This window comes from Lemur catta, chromosome 10 (genome assembly GCF_020740605.2).
Source record: "Lemur catta isolate mLemCat1 chromosome 10, mLemCat1.pri, whole genome shotgun sequence".
Lineage (NCBI taxonomy): Eukaryota > Metazoa > Chordata > Mammalia > Primates > Lemuridae > Lemur > Lemur catta.
Window position 1 is genome coordinate 81,290,912 of NC_059137.1, and position 16,145 is coordinate 81,307,056.

At 40.2% G+C, this 16,145-nt stretch overlaps 1 protein-coding gene across 5 annotated transcripts in view; it reads right to left on the reverse strand.

Annotated features, from left to right (window-relative positions):
- The window catches only part of LOC123646463 (aminopeptidase O (putative)), a 349,846-nt gene that overhangs the window by 84,755 nt on the left and 248,946 nt on the right, over positions 1–16,145 (reverse strand). The gene's annotated exons all lie outside the window — the stretch shown is intronic.

Here is a 16,145-nt window from a genome sequence, read left to right on the forward strand (position 1 = left end):
AAACCTGTGCCCCCATGGCGTTTGCGGGGAGAAAGTAACTTTCCTAATGGAGTTTTCTCCAGGAATGGATTAGGCGCCATTAAGTAGACGTTTTTCAGTGACCCCTCAGGACTCCGGGCGGTGACAGGTGACCTCCGCGGGGAGAGCGCAGGAGCGCATAAAAACCGAGTCCAGTGCTCCGGGGATGCGTCGCGGGAGCCGCCGCGCTCGGGCTAAGCGCCGCCGACGCCGCACTCGCCGGGCTGGTGTAGACGCGCAGCCCTCAAATTGTGAACCCCCAAAGCGACTGGGTAGAATTTTAAAAAGGGTCACTCGGTTTTCACAATTAGGGCGGAATGCTTCCACTTAGTTTATAAAAGCTGCGGTACCCCAAGTTTTTCCGTCAACCCCCAAAAGGGTTTCTTCCCATCCGCATCAGCCCCTGATTGAACCACAGCTGGTGAGGGCCGGGAGGAGAGTCGAGTTGAACTTGTGTTTGCTGATCTTGACCATCCCTTTAACTTTATCGCATTTCTTTAAAGAAAATCTGTCTTGCGCTCTCTTTATTGCTACTCCATCCTTCTTTCAAGATCAAAAGGTTTAGATCAAAGCCGAGATCAAACTCACTACTTTAAATAGAAGCAACTTTGCCATGGAGTATTTTACACAGAAGAGCTTCTTAATGGAGACATCAGAGTGGCAAACTTTATTTTATCCCTTCATTCCATATTCATAACTCGACTACTTACATTACATTGGTGATGCACGTCTATTTCCTAAAATAAACAACAGGTCTACTCAAACGGGGGATTCTTAGTGTTTGCGTTTCCAGGAATACAAAAAAGCCTAATTCCAGATAGTAATATAAATAGATACAGTAACCATTTTCTATCATTATTTGCTAAGTGCTATGAAATGCATACTCATTTGCTAAAGATTTTCAACACATTATCAAATCTTATATATAATGTACAACCCTCATATATAATTTTTCTACTGTAAAGGAAATGCATAAAAATAGTTAATGCTTTGGAAATCTTGAGTGCACATACACATGGACAGGTAAATAAACTACAAACGATGAAGCGGATTATGCAGAACTGCTTAATTTTAAGTGGAAAGAGAACTTTGAACTATTCAAGCTTCCATGCTACTAACGACAGCTCCAGAATCAATAGAAATCTATCCTGGCAAGCACTTCCTTTTACTCCCCACTGGGATTTTTTTCCTTGGGAGCTCATTGTCCCTAGGAACTGTGATATGAACTGTTCAATATTGATGTACTAAAGCAGTGTTCTGCTTAAATGGACCTTTCTTAAGGGTACTCTTTGTTGACTTGTCAACAAGTTTTCAACAGATAGTCTTAGATGAAACAAAATCCAAAATAAATTCCAACAACCCAGTAATAGGAATAAGGATAGCTATTGCAAATTACATCTTATACACTTCTATGAAAATATGTTGTTACAGCTGCATAGTTAGTACTTGAAGGCTTTTTTCCCCCTTAAAATTTTCATCTGACTGTAGTCTCAAACACATACACACGCGTGTGTGCATACCCACAATTGTTCTTAATTCCATAAATCTTATCAAGCCACTGGAAAGATCTTCAGAACTGAGACCTGGAAACCCTATCTTGCTGCCATTGACACAGTCTCTTTCTTCCTAGCACCCATCTCATGAAGAACCTGGCATACACTGAGGATATAGCAAAGGAAATAGCCTACCGTCACTCTGCTCTTCCAGTACTTTGCTGGGTAGAAAGCAAAAGCTGTGGTCCACTCTGTTATAATTGCCTCCTAATTTGTCTCCTGGTTTGTCCTCTTGCCCCACCTCCAGTCCCCACTCCACACAAACCATCCTCCACAGAGAATCCAGAATGATATTTTTTCACAGGCAGTGCAAATGCTATCACTTTGCTTCACTCAGAATGCTTTTCCTTCACTTCTTTGCCTGGATATGTCCTACTTCTGAGCTTAAACAAAACTTTTTCACAAAGGTCTTTCCTTACTCCTCAGTCCAAATTATGTTACCCCACTATTCTTTCTAATAGCATTCTGTTTATTTCCTTTAGAATGATTATCTTTTACAGCTATTTAAAAATTTTTATTTTAACTTTAGAGACTTCACTTTTTAGAGCAGTTTTAAGTTTACAGGAAAATTGAGCAGAAAGCACAGAGTTCCATATTTGCCCCCCCCACCCCATCAGTTTCCCCTAATTATTAACATCTTGCATTAGTATGGTATACTTGTTACAACTGAGGAACTAATATTGACACATTATTATGAATTAAAGTCTAGTTTATATTAGGGCTCATTCTTTGTGTTGTACAGTTATTATAGCTATTTTTTATTAATTTATTGACTGTTTATCTTCTCAACTGGACTTTACACTCCAAGAAGAAAGAGATCCTGTCTCTTTTGTTCATCATTTTTGTCCAGTCACTGACAACACTGCCCGGCACATAGTAGCTATTTGATAAATATGTTAAATAAGTAAATGGAAGGATAAAAGAACAAATGAATGAATATCACATGATATTTCAAGGGGGAGGAGTCTTAAGATGAAGGTCTTCCTAATTTACTCCTGTGTGTTTCACCACTAAAATACCTTAATTTGTATAGAGTCTAGAACAGTGCATTTTAAAAAAAGAGAGACCATGGGATATCAGTTCCATTGCCAGGGTAGTTCCAAAATGACTTTTAAAAAAAAATAAAGATAGAAATGAGAGAAGTTCCTAATTCCCTCATATTAATCACTAAAACTATATTCCAAAATAGTGCTGGGAGGTGAATTTAATCTAGATTGTAAAATTAACATATTGCATGATACTGGAAAAAGATTAATACTTTTTGATTGTGTTCAGCGCAACCTAAATCTCTCTTTTTTCATGGGCTGGAGGAAGACCACTTTTTTGAAAAGTTGGACTTCTGTAGCCAAGGATGGGTATTCTAATAACTATCTTGGAGAATGTGGCAAAAGCACTTTAAAACTATCTTTTAAAAACAGATATTTTCTATTTGAATTATACCTTTTAAAATGCCTCATCTAGTAGAGATGCAAGTTTTGAAAGGAATTGTTCTAAGAAACTTTCTTGTCAAAGCAGTTTCTAATAGCTGAAAGAAGCTGAAGAAAATGCCATTGCTTTAAAATTACTTAACCTGGTGATTGCAGATTATGTTTGGAGGGAAAAGCTTTTTCAGTTTTCTTCCTTTTTCTTAGTTGAAGAGGAAATTACTCCTTTCACTGGAAAGAGATAGTGATACCAATTGTTAATATGGGTGCCTGTTCTCTTCCTGCTTCTACTTGTGGGTGAGGTGCAATACAGAGAAACAAGAAGGAGAAGCAAGCCTTCCTAGCCAACTAGGACCACTGGGCAAACAAGGGGAGCTCTTTAATGTTCCCAAACAGCTTCAGATGGCAAATTACACCATAAGCAGCCCAAAGACCTTTGAATACCAAACAAAGTAGAGAGTTCCACAAGCATCCACTGGTTTCAGAAGTGCTCTGTTGCCAATACACATTCAGGGTGAATGTAAAAGTAGGAGTCTACACAGGTCTAGAAATAAAATCAAGGTTAAATTAAGTTGCAAATATAACAAAAAAGGATTAGAAGCAAAGTTATCAAATGATTGTATCTTTAAATTTTGGTCTATTGTTTTTAAATGTAACATTCCTTTATGTTGCATTTTTGGTTGATTTTAGAAAAATTATATATAATTTGTATTATTGCCCATTTTGTCTCTGTATTAAATGAACACCAAGTTTCTTTCCAAAGAAGATTTTGACCTGGCCAAATGAACCTCTTAGTGGAAGTCCTTATAAAGCATAATTTTCAAAAAAGGAAATCAATCCCATGCTTGGCTTAGCTGATTGCTGAAGCTTGTGGCTCTGCAGTGAATTGGCTAATAGAACTTCTTTTTCTCAGTAACCAAAACCCTGATCTCACTGTTGCTCAAAAACTTTTATAGAGCTTGATCGAGGGACAACATTTAAAATGCTCAGTTCTTCCATTTCTTGACCCTCTCTGAGAATCTAATGAAGGCTAATAGTGCTATTAATATCAGCTCCTTAGAAAAAAAGTACACCTACAGCACACACACACACACACCAATTTTTAGGAGGTTCACAGATTCTCCTGATGCCCAAAATCCTCCTAGCCTCGAAACTCTAAAATCCATTCTTGGAATAAGCCAGACCACCACAAAGCTGGCCCTGGACTTTGTCTTACTGGTACTCTGTGAAAGTCCTCTTATCACATTAAGTTCTGTTAAGAAGCCATCAACCTTTATTGAGGTGCATTATAAGAAACAGCCCCATAAAATCCATCACAATGTTTACTGGAAGGATGGTTTTAGAGGGTTGTTTATTACATTAGATAGTAATTTTCTGTGAGGACCCACAGGACGAATTTCTCCCTGGTATCACCATCAGGAATAGCTGGACTTAGGCAACTGGTTTATTTTTTGCTCATGGACGTTGCAATTTATTCTTTTTCCCTCTTCTAGAAAGCTTAGAGCTCTGTGACCCCCACTTTAGCCAGGCATAGGAACTTCAGGGTGTACATACTGCATGCTAATTTAATTCCTGGCCTCATCTTATTTTCCTACCCTTATTTTCATGTTGCTTCATTTTTCTTATTTTATCTCAAGCATGCTATATTTATCTGCTTTGGAAGCTACCTCAACTCCATTTTGGACAAGGAGGGGTATAAATAAATAAAGTATTCTAGGTTTATTCTTTTATTTCTTTAATTTTCTTTTTCTCTTTGGGAGAGAAAAAAGGGAGGGTCTGAAAAAATTTTATGGTTCTAATATTTCTCTCCATAATAACAACGTTTAGCAGTGTAGAAATTAGGGACCTATGATTGTACTCTATCAAGGAAAAGAACTTTTAAAAAATAAAACAAAAAATGAACATAATATTAACTGTATAATTTACATAGCTTATATTATAGTGTATATAATACTATATAAACATCACACAGGGCTATTATAAAAATGTTAACCAATAAAGTCTTTCATCTCTTTTGATATGAAAAGCAGAGGAAGGAGGCTTCGATTGCAGGAAGAAGAATGTAAATTGGACGTATGGACAGGTTATTCACTTAACACACTGAATGCCCACTGTAAAAGAGAGCACTAGATTTTGTGAACATAAAGATTAGTAAGAAACCATCCTTGTCATCTGGAAACTCATGTGACAAGGCAATAATACAACACAGTCTAAGAAGCACACAGATGGCTTGTCTAGGTTTAATTCATATTAACTGTGTGACCTCTCTAAGCCTCCTTTCTCATAGAAATGTGAAGATCAAATGACATATGTAATCTGCTTAGAACAGGAAGCAGTTGTTATTTATTAAGTTCTAGACTATTAGGATTAAGAAGCAATACAACATTACCAGAAGCTGGAGGGACATGACTTTAAGACAAAAAAAAAAGTACTAAAGCATCACACGCAGCAGAGATCCCAGAACCTTAGGTTCACAGAGATGTGAATCTGAGAGTGGGACCCAGGCCTCAGTCATTTTTAAAGCCCCCTCCCCACCTTGGGGATTCTAATGTGCAGCCAGCATTGAGAACTACTAGTTTAGATCACTTTAATGATGTCCTGTCTCTAATAGGTTACTATGAAAAAATTCCAGAGGTCTGAGAGACATCTAAATTTCAAGGTCAATGCCACAGGGGACAGCTACTTATTATGCTCTATTACAATAAGTCCATTTGGGCAGATGGCAGACACAGGGCTGGACGCAGCGCAGGACAGGCTGTCCGACTGACCCGGGTAGCATTTCCTGCAGCTTACACTTACCAATAAACTTTTGGGTAAGACAAGTAAAGCACACACAAAAAAAAAACTAAAAAGAAGTGGAAGATTTCAACATTCTACCCAGAAAGGAGGCAAGAATGGATGGCTATTTGGCTTTTTAGAGTTTTTTCTAAAGCTAATACAATTCTAGATCCTGAGTGAAAGGAGCATAGGTCCTTGTCTTCAGAGAACCTGGCTTTAGCGCTGACCTGCAGTGCTGTAAACATGAACACGGTATTTCCAACTCATCACCTGCAGATGATAGTCTCTTTATGCCAGAGGCTGCCACCCATTCCCCTGAAATAAACATTTTCCTCTGGAAGATTGTTGGCTAGAAACGGGACAGCATGTACCAATGGAAAAGACCCTTTGCTGTGTGTAAGAGGTACTGTTCCATTCAGGAAGCAACCCATGCTGACTTCCTTGAGTCTTGGGCACTGTGCTTTAGCCAAATGGGCTCCCTTATTTAGAAAACAAACACAGACACGCACATTGATGCTATAGGAAAATTATTCTGGCAAAGTGCCTTACCAAAAGGTATTAGTTACTAATTAATCAAAAACACAAACATATCTTATGTTGATATTTCACTAGCTTGAAAAGCAAACACCCATGTCCAGGTATCTTCCCAGTATTTCCTAAGCTGGAGTGGGTGTGGAATCCACGAGTGTGTGCATACGGACACGTCAATGCTCCACAGTGCTTTTGAAGGAGGGGATGCGTGGGGAGTGTGTGGCCCTGGCATGTCTATTTTTAAAAACCTTGGCACTCAGACTGGGCTGCCTGTTATCTGGCCTCCAAAAGGAATGCAATGAAGTCACAATTTGCAGACCAGAGGAATGGACCTGAATCATGCTCACCTATTAAGAGGTAAAATCACACACACACACACACAGAGTAAGGAAAGTAAAATCCATCACATTTGGAGAGTGGAGTGGCTGTCCCAAATATAAATAATATATGAGAGAAAACTCTTTTCCAGAATGTTTGTTCACCAAACATTTAGCTCCATACAAGGAGGTGTTCCAGGAAAACAATGGGAAGGGCCAGAATTAATTGGCTGCTTAATCTCTTTACTTTTCATGGGATGTTTTCTCCAGCAGTGGATTAAATCAATGTTCATACTACACAGGCCCAGCTGTATCCATATTAGGAAAGCCCTAGCTCACGTCTCTCTCTCTCTGAAAAAATGACCTGTCCTCCCTCCTCTGCCTGCTTCCACCCCCTGCATGTGTAGGTGGGAGAGTGGGAGCCGGGGAATGTGAACTTGATCCAGCATTGATCAGCCAAGCAGCAAACCCTCATTGTTCTTTAGATACCAAACATAACTTCTTTCTCCTAGGGATAAACCCAGCCATTCTGTACATAACACAGCTTTTGTGCTCACCAGTATGATAGTTGGGAAAGAACTACAAAGAACATTAGAGCTTTATTAGACTTATCATAAACACCTCTTAATATGCTAGATTTAAGAATTTACCCAGTTCATTTAAGTTCATATTAATGTTAGGTATGTTAGAATCTATTGATTCTAACTATATTCTGGCCATTTCTGAATGTTTTTATAAGTATGGATTTCAATTTACTATGCAAATTTATGGTCCGTTTTATGTTTGTCTTCTAAGTGAGCATTTCTTACTTTCACTGCCTTGCTCTCTGAGGTTCAAGGACATTGGAAATCATGCCAACGTACAATCAAATATGCTGTTGCTGTTTTTAAGTGCCACTCTATGATGTGGCTTAACTGTCTCAGTGCAAAGCCATGGGGTAATGGGAAATACAGTTCAGAACTTAGGCCTAGGTACCCTCTGTCCTTGCCACTGAGAAGCTACGTGGCCTTGGGCATGCATGTCATACAACATGAGCCCATGAAACGGAGACAATACTGTGGCGAGGATGAAATGAGATGGCTCATACAGCAAGAGGCACAGAGTAGACCAGGAAATGCTAATTCCCTTCCTTTTCCTCTCACAAACAAAAGCCTGTCTAGCATTTTGAACCTAAGTTCACTTTCAAAGGTATCAAAATAACGAAGTTTTGACATCATAATAAAAAGACTGATCTGACAACCACACAGACTGGGTGCCCTTAGATGGAGTCTGCAAAAATATGGCACATCTGAACCACTGCAAAGAGGTACCTGTCCCTTGCAATGGCAACTAGGGGACATGAGAAAGCAAGTTCTCTTTCTCATATTCCTAATAATAAATACACATTTAAAATCAGGGTAATAATTAAGAATGTGGGCTTAGACAGATTTGGTTTTCAGTTTCCTCATCTATAACATGGGTATAATAATAATGTCTATCTTAAAGATTGTGACTGGGAGAAGTAAACAGAAGTAAACTATTAAGTGTCGTGCGCATAGTATAGAGCCTTTTTTTTTCATTCTAAATGTAAAATAGGATACTTCATTGTACGGGGGAATGAGGGGAAAGAAGGATTAAGTTTAAAAATACAATTCTGTAGAGAATTAAACAATCTATATATTCTTTGATTTACTCATGTGCAGCTTAATTGACTAGAAGCATTTATGCAAAACCCAGGCAGATGTCTCTCAATTACAAAATCAATGACAGTGACTCGGAAATACAATTTGAGGAGGAACAACTAGAGAGAATGCTGGAGCAGATGACTTTGTAATAAATACAATTAGGAAGAGTGTTAAAGGGAAGTGTATCTTTGCTTGGCCACATGGAATATGAAAAGTGACAGCATGCACAACTGAGGAAAAAGGGAGAGAAGAAAAAGAGGAAATGAGATGAAGCACTTGGAAAAAAGGCAAGAGAAGCTGCCTGACATGGGAGGTGACTTCTCCATCCCAGGGAAATAGACCCTGGGGATAAAGGAGTTATCTCCAGCCGAATCCCATTATCACTTGCTGCCCTGGAGTCTTAGTCCCAAATTCTGATGTATTGACTTTGGCCTCCCTTCTATGCATTTTCATGCCAATAAAGTTGCTGAAATTAAAGAAGAATTGAATTGTGAAGCTTTTTGGCATAAATAATGTCATATTGTAAAGTCGGAGCTAATAACAACCAGGATGCCCTTAACACACTTAAGGAAAACCATCTGATATATGTATCCCTCAATGTGGTTTGAAATTTCCCTCGGCCTACAAAGGAAAATATTTTTAGCATGTAGCACACTTTGTAACAGACATATAAATGCACCGAAAATATAATTTTAGGAAAGCATCTGGGTTTGATCATTTCAACCCCAAATAGGTTCTACTTTCTCAATATAAAAAACACTGCAACATTTTGCTATAAAATATGCAGCAATCACTGTAGCAATTTCTCATAAACAGTATTATTGGTTATGTTTGTTTTTTATTTTATTAAGCAGCAAATACTCTAATGATTTAAATATAAAGCACCATAAAAAATGAGGTGCTTTTTCTGGAGGATTTGGCTCTAGTGTCTTCCTCTCCTTCAAAAGGCAACTTGGAACTCACTGGACTTTTTGCTCATGTTTATTTAGGCAACAAACATAAACAAATCTTATTTTTATATCTCAAAATATATCTTAGAAATAGTAGTTGTCACTGTCCCAGGTAAAACTGACTTCAGTTGTCACTGATCTGCAGGAACCTCAAGACTAATAAGCCTAGCAAATTTTTTTTTTCATCTCCTGGTCAAAGAGGTTAATATCTGTGAATAATTGATTTGAACTAGAAGCAAATGCCTATTCTTCAGTGGTCAGCCAGTGTAAATGCTCTTGCAGATTGATTATTACTTAAGTTTTCTCTCAATAATCTCTTAAATAGCAATTTTCCAGTGGGAGAGAAAAGAAATGCACAAACAGGATTTCTTGATAGTGTAAGTTTGTAAAACATCACAGGAGATGAAGTGTATGAAAGCTCTCCCAATGCCAATCCACACTAAAGACAACTTCTAAATCTGAGGGCAATTCAACAGTTTCCAAGGACAGAAAGAAAGACACTTAGACAAAAGGAAATCCCAATTTTTCTCCTCTCAGAGACCAGTTACACCTGGAGGGCAGGACTCAGAGCGGCCCCCAGGCACAGCACGTACCGCAGAAGGCTCATAGAGTCTCTGGCCCTCACCCAACCAGCCCCCTTTATTTCTAAAAAAAGCAATGAGGTCTCAGAGAAGGCAAACGGCTTGCCCAGTGCTACATAGCTTAGTGGTGGTAGAGCTGACTCCAAAGCTGTACTTAATGTATCAATTGCCTTCTTCATCCAATATAGGATTAACCATGCTAAACAAAACATGGATAAAGTGCTCTGTGAAAACATCAATTTGGATATAGCACAATTGACTTCTCCTCCTCCAACCAGCCTTCATTCTTATTCACTAGCCCCAAAATGATGTTGCCTTGCATTTTATGCATCAAATAGTTTGCAGTCCACTTACAGCATGATGGTGGTGGTTCTAACTAGACAGGATCAGAAGCAGAAAATACTGAGGTCATAAAGGCCCAAGCCAGAGGACTGACCTAGAAGGATGGGGCCTTCTGCTCAATGATCTGAGCAGACCTATTATCGAGCACCAAGAACAGACAACACTCAGAGGTGTGTAACAACAAGGATGCCCTTTTTAAAATACACATTTATATTTGGGCAGTTTGACAATCACTGTCTGTTGCCCTGACCTGTGACACACTTGTTGACTGGCCACCACCTGGCTACGCTCCCTGACACTCTTCTGCTCTAGGTCACCATAAGGGACAATCCAGGGCAAAAGACTGGGAGTCTAGTTAGAAGTGTGCTTTTGAAAGCAAATAAGAGGATATGAGAAACATCCCTTAAATGCTTTAGAAGGTACATAAGGACACTTTTTGTTTAACCACTTGCTTTTTCCCATTTGTTTGTTTTGGTGGCCTGGTATTCATTATCTAATTTAGTTTCCATCTCAAGGGAGGAATGGCTGTATCTTTCCAAAAGCAAAGACAGACTAGTCTCTACACATACTCACATTCACACACATCAAAACTATACCAGGTCTTTGATACAATAAAGCCCAGATTTTCCTATGCAAAATATTCAGTCCTTATACACAGGGCTATCATTTAGAAGTATCTAATGAAAGAGGGGCATGTATAACCATGACACATATCTAGGAAAAGCCCTGAAAAGTGAGGTCCACATTCTGCACACCCATGAAAGAACAGGAACAAACAGGTTCAGGAAAAAGAGCAGTCATTAATTAAATTAGAAATCATCACCTCTCAGGGCTCTCTGCTGTATTCCTTTATTATGTATTTATAAGACACTAAAAACTAAGGCAATGTTGGGACCAAGCTAAGGTGGATTAAGAACAACACTGTTAAAAAAAAATACAAAACTGCCTTAGCCTCATGGCTGAGGACTGGGAGTCCTGGATTTGAGCCCCAGCTCTTCCACTAACTAGAGCCACAAGATTGGGCAAATGAGCACATCTCTCCTGGGGCTCAGCTCCTTCACAAAGAGAAGAAGATGCAACGTTCTTGAAGGCTCTTTCCTATCCTATGATTCTACAGCAGACTGAAAGTCGTGCAATACCAGAGAAAACTATTTTTAAGAACAGTTCTTCTTAAAAAGCAGAACCATGAAGCAACAGAGGCCACACCCAAGACATATTATTCCATGCAGATATTAAATAGACACCTATTTGGTACCACACAATGGCTTTCACAAGTCAGAAGGGAAAATAAGTCCTGTATTCTAAAAGTAGCCACGTGTTCCAAATGGATTTCCTTGTCAGCAGGGTGCTCTGGTGGCAAGAGATGGTACAAGTTGCCGTGAGAGTTATGAGGGCCACCATGGCAGCTGCTGACCAAAAGGCCCTGGATGCTGATCTGAATTACCATCAGATGTGTAACGATGCTGTCCGATGTCAATAGCCAAGGAGTCATGCGTGTGTGTGCACCCACGTGTACAACTCACTGAATGGCTGCTTCTCAGGGCTTTACCCACCAGGTGTGGGAGGAGCACAGTGCAAATAAATATAAAATAATCTGCGTCTGATGAGGGGTCTACCAGAGTATGTCTTCAGCCTAATAAAGGAGAGAATAGGGCAGTTCTTCTTAAAAAGCAGAATCAGATGTTTTTCTACTGACGTAAGGTTTATATTCTGAAGCTGATTTCTTTGAGTTTACATTACTTCTTTCTAAAGAGCTCTCTCTATAAAATAAAGCACCATTACAATGAAATCCTATTAAATGGCATTGCTCATTATGAGGGATGCAACAGTCCTTCCTTAAGTGAATCTCTCTGGGGTCTCATAATACTTAAAAATCTGAAAGACAGGTAATGCCCATATGTCTGAATATTGCCTACCAGATTTTATACCTTGAGGACAATCACACTGGCTCCCTTGAACAATGAACTGGCCAACATGTGACTGAATTAGCAGCTGAGTCTCCTGCCTCCAGGAGTGTTGTTTTCTTATAGACTTAGCTGAACATGGCAGATATAGGAAGTCAACCTTGATGGTTCCTCCCAGGTCTCAAACTCTGGGCAGAGGCCTCCTGTGCACTTGTTGAACAGTGGTTGGTTTGCAGATGCTCCCACAGACTGTGAGACCACAGGAAGGGCCTGTGCCCTTTCAGCTTTGTATGCCACTGCCTAGCACAACGCCTGGCATATTGCTTGATCAAATAAGCTAAACCACAAAGCCAAATGTTTGGATTACTCAGGAAGAGTATAAAATTGAAGGATTCTAAGGGTTTAGATTGAACTTTGAAAAGAAATTTCTTTTGATAGAATGTATCCCAGAATATGACATAATTGTAGATTATATCAACCAGTCTGAGCCCTACCTATACAGATTCTGACTCAGTGGGTGTGGAGTAGGTCTGAGATCTGTAGCTTTAAATAGCCTCCTGGACGATTCTGATGACCAGGTCTCCCTGAGGGCCTCTAACCCAAGCCTGCAGAGCTACACTTCCAGCAATTACCCAGCCTTATCTCTTTATTAAAACCCACATGTGCACAGGCCACTACCAACTATCTCCATTAGCTGCACTAAGCTAAACAGTCTTTTCAAAGCCAGTGGCTTCTGCCTCCTTTTCCTTCTGGTTCAAAAGGCAGGACAGGTTTATCCTTAGTCCATCAAGCAAATATAGATTTCTCTCTACATCGTCACACTCTGAATGTGTCTGTGTCCACCTGGGCTGGTTCAGAATTTTTATTTTTTTTAAAGGAAAAAGTTTATCCCAACGGAGAAAGCCATCCTCATATGCCTTCCCCTGAGCTCACTTTTAAAATGTATGTCCAGGCTGGGTGCAGTGGCTCATACCTATAATCCTAGCACTCTGGGAGACTGAGGCAGGAGGATCTCTTGAGCTCAGGAGTTTGAGACAAGCCTGAGCAAGAGTGAGACTCTCATCTCTACTAAAAAATAGAAAAATTAGCCAGGTATCGTGGTGCACACCTGTAGTCCCAGCTATTCAAGAGGCTGAGGCTGGAGGATCACCTGAGCCCAGGAGTTTGAGGTTGCAGTGAGTGAGATTCTGTCTCTAAATAAATAAATATGTATATATAAATAATCAATCAATCAATAAATGAAAATGTATGTCCAATCTGAGATCCTGAAGGACACAGGCCTCAGCCTTCCTGGTCAGCTTCGCACTGTCCTCCCCCATCATTAGCAGGATTTGGGCACATCATCTGCATTACACTAATCGGTGCTTATGTGGCTTCGTGTTTATTCCTTTGCAGGCACCTGTTGATGTAGATGTTCCTCAGCTCACTGCATATGCTGTCTGGACAGACACCATTGGGTATCCAGACATTTAATGCTGTTTTTAAAAAGTACCCATGTAAATGAATAGCTTCTGACCATGAAAGTTCAAAAGCTGAAAAGGAGCAAAAGTCAGTCTAGCTTCCTCTCACTCCACTAGACTACCTCAACCCTGCGCAGAGAGGAACGGGGTGGCCTTTTCCCCAGTGAGCTGTCTTTCCACCTGAGCGTGTCATCTACACTTGCTGCTCAAGTCCTTTCATTCCTTCCACAAGCCCTTCGTGGCTCCTGAGTCTTATGGCAACTGTCTTGCATCACACTCAAGTCCCTGTGGGATCTGGCTGGGTCCTGCCGTACATATCCATCTCCTCTGCAGATACTGCTCTCCACACAAAACAAGCATTGATAAACGTCTTCCTAACAAGGGAAACAGAAAGGGAAAAGATCAGGACTCCAAACCATGGGCAAAACACATTCTTCTGGTGTACTTTGTCACTATTAAAAAAATATGTTCATCTTTCTATTATTCAGGGGCAGAACAGCCTTGGTCAGGGTGATGCAGAGGCCAGGGCTTGAGAGGGACCCGAGAGTGACATGGAGGCCGAATGGGAGGAGTTCTTGCCCCTCCTGCCCCCACGCCCCACACCTGGCCAGGGAAGCTGCCTCCATTTAGCTGGGACTGGGCACCACCCGCTAAGCCTTCAGCATGGTTCTGACCCACTACTTAACCAGCCCCCATCGCTGAGATTGACTCTGCTGATGCTGCTCCAACATGCACGCTGAGCCTTCCACCAGCACACCTTGGTTATGCTGCTCCTGCCCCCCATAAAGGCCTTCTCCCCAATTTCCACTTGTCTACACCCTACCTGTCCCTCAAGACTGGCTTCAAACGGTACCTCGACCCTCTCTGCTTCCACAGAAGGAAATGACCTCTTTCTTCTAAACTCTAAAAATTAGTTTTTCACTACTTACTGCTTTCTGCCTTAAGCCAGTTGTTTCTATATTGATTTTTCCTACTGAATTATAAAGTATCTTGAGGGCAAAGCCTGTACTGTCATCTTTGAATCACCCACAGTTCCTCATAAAGAGTAGGTGTATGGGCTAGACTCATGGCAAAAAGGGACAGAAGGCACCGGGCTTAGAGGTCTGATTTCAGAACCTGGAAGAAGCTGCCGATTGCAAATACCCTCCATCTGGTCTGGATGCTTGACAGTTCTGTAGAAGCTAAGCACTGACACTTACAAAGGAAATCTTTCAGGGAGAGGAAACACTTTTAATTCTTGCTATTCACTTGGAGTCTAGAGTACTGTGAATGAGATTCAAATTCTTTCTGGAAATCAGGTTTTGAAAAAGAGAGAAAAGAAGGAAGAGAAGACAGAGTTTTCATTTGGGGGGCACCAAAGGAAGGTGTTTTCTATTCCCTGGTGGTGCCTTGTACCGTGAAGAGGTTACTATATTTGGATAGTGTCGAATCAGATGCCCTTGATAATATGCAACACACAGCACAGACCTTCGGTTACCTGCTACTCTCTGAGAGAACAGACCCTTCCTACATTTATTTCTCTCTCATATGACCAGACATGACTTTTAATTTTTGTGGACCAAAAATATACTCAAAGTATATTCATTCTTTATAAATAAAATAAACAGGGGAATAAAATATAGTGAGGTTGGCCTGAGTGATATTTATTGGCCATTTTGAAGGGACTCACCAGACATGTGGAGCTAGTCAGAGAAGTATTGAGAATAAACTTTGGTATAGCTGCACAGTGTCCCACCAAAATTCATACGTTGAAGTCCTAATCCCCAGTACCTCAGAATGTGACTTTATTGGAGACAGGGCCTGCAAAGAGGTGATTAAGGTAAAATGAGGTCATATGGCTGGGCCCTAATCCAATACAACTGGTGTCCTTATAAAAAGAGGAAGTGAGGACAGAGGTATGCATGCACACAAAGGAAAGATCATGTGAAAAGGACACACGAAGTGGGGACACAGTGAAAAGGCAGCCAACTTCAAGCCAAGGAGAGAGGCTTCAGGAGAAACCAAATCTGCCTACACCTTGATCTTGGACTTCCAGCCTCCAGAACTGTGAGAAATAAATCTCTGTTGTTTAATCCACCCCACCCATGGTACTTAGTTAACTCCTATAAGCACTAAGCCATAGATGCCAAAAATAAAGGAAATTAGGATTAAAATGAAAATAATTGAATAGACTCTCTCCCTGTCTCTTGTGACTCTACAGAGCAGTATAGCAATTTGAAGAGCCTGTGGAAAGGGCCAGGCACTTTGATGAACAGAAAGTGACTGTGATGACTCATAGACATTTTGGGTGCTGCCCCAAGTGAGGCCATAGAACCTATTCTATGTGTCTTTAAGGATCCTTCACAAGAAGTTTAGTCACTTAGAAAATGTGAGTTGAACTACTGGCAAAAATGACAGCAAAATTATTAGGAGCTCAAAAAGTGTGCCACATTATTATTGATATAAAAGAACCAAAGATCTCATAGTACATATAATTTGAAAAATATACTTTCTCTAGAATTTGCAAAATAACCAGTCTCAGTTTTCTTGACTGGCCATTAAATGCAGAATTCTTACAGACACCACTGAGATGGAGTATCTTAATGGGCCTTAAAATTATGTTGATAATGTTACATAATATGTG